This window comes from Vigna radiata, unplaced genomic scaffold, assembly GCF_000741045.1.
Source record: "Vigna radiata var. radiata cultivar VC1973A unplaced genomic scaffold, Vradiata_ver6 scaffold_338, whole genome shotgun sequence".
In the NCBI taxonomy this organism is placed as follows: domain Eukaryota; kingdom Viridiplantae; phylum Streptophyta; class Magnoliopsida; order Fabales; family Fabaceae; genus Vigna; species Vigna radiata.
The window spans coordinates 13,450-15,205 of NW_014541820.1; positions in this window are offsets into that span (position 1 = coordinate 13,450).

Genomic DNA, 1,756 nt, shown 5'->3' on the forward strand with positions numbered 1-1,756 from the left:
TTATACATATAATTTTAAGAAAACCTATTACATATATTTCGGAAAAGAAAAGTGTATAAATCTCAAATATTTCAATTGATCTTTCATTTCCTCAATTATTATTTGTGTTTCAATTCTAAAATCTCCGAATTAATTTGTTTATAAAGAATATTGAAGATTAAATATAAGAGATATATGTAGGGATGACAATGAGTCGGGTCGGGCACGGATAGTGCCTACCCGTAATCCAACCCGTCGGAGAAAACTATACCTGCAACCCGACCCGCTACCTGTGCAGATATCCGCGGATTTTTTTCAACCTACAAATATCCGTTGGATACTCGTTTTCAACCCGTGAATATTTAAAAAAATATTTTTTTTATTTTTTAAATGAAATTTAAATTTGAATAAAATAAGAAGAGGTCTAGTAAAAGCAATTCCAATTTTGTGAGTTGTGAAATAATCATTTTTTTTTTGGCTTGGAGAGGTGCACACGGGATGGGCTGGAATTGGAGAAGCATCTTTCCTTTTCTTTTAGAATGAAGATGCGTTGGATTCATTTTTTTTTTTGGGGGAGCACGCTGGATTCAAATTAGAAAAAGGGGGGCCCAAGAGCGTAATGGGAGGTCCAGCTTCGGTGATGTACGGCTGCAATGTTCAGCAAAGTAGAGGAGACATATTACACTTTTGCATTCAATTTTGAGCTTCAAAAAGGGGAGAGTGCTGGCAACAGCCACCACACACAAAAGAGGAGGAAGTCATTTTCATTTTTTATTTTTAAAGCACAAACAGACTCAAGAAAAATGTAACACGTTGATTTGTTGGAATGAGAGGCATGACTTGGTCACGTCCTGGAGTGTTGCAAGCACATTTCATTTTGGAGAAAAGGAGGGAGAAAATTATTCATTTGGGAAAAATCTACGTTCTTTCCTGCCTTTTTTTCTTCCTGATTTAATTTCTTCTAATATACTAAATAGGTACTTCGTGTTACCCAACATAGCTTAACAAAGAAAAATCTACAACAACTCAGCAATTATTAAAAACATAGTCGCATAACAGAACACTGTTGCATAACAGAACAATCGAAAAAATAAGGTTTAAGATTTTTGCCCCCCGAACCCTAAAAAAACTGTTACCGAAAGAGGTAATTGGAAGAAATTTATGTTAGGAAACAGGTTGGCTTCGTTTTAACCCAAGAGGGGGGGGTGAATTGGTGTTAGTTCAAATTTAAAATCTTTTCGCAATCTTGGAATGAAAATTCAAAGCTTTTGATCTGTCCTTGAAATGCAAGTTATTGAAAAATGTAATGCAGCAGAAAAACGTAGTTGACTGCTAAACAAGTATAGTCGACTGAATTTAAAGAGTGTAGGGGTAAAGAAAATGAAACACTGATTTTTATACTAGTTCAGCCAAATATGCCTACATCCAGTGTCCTTCCAATCTTGGAAGCAAATGTGGTTGCGGTTTTTACAGCAAGGAATTTATAGAAGCACCACGCAAAAATATAAATCTCCTCTCTAACCCAAAACCGAATATAGATGCACACAAAAACCAGAATTGCAGCAAGAATCCCCTCTCCTGCAATCTGTACCCACGTTGAACAATCCTCAACGTGTCACAAGCACTCTTCACAGGATGCCAAGTGTATCACAGCATGCTTCACAGGTTGCCAAGCCTATCACAGCACACTTCATAGGTTGCCAAGCCTTCAGTCAAATGCAGCAGTCTTCACAGAAAGCCAAGCCTTCAAGATCAAACCAGAAGCACCTTCTTTGTG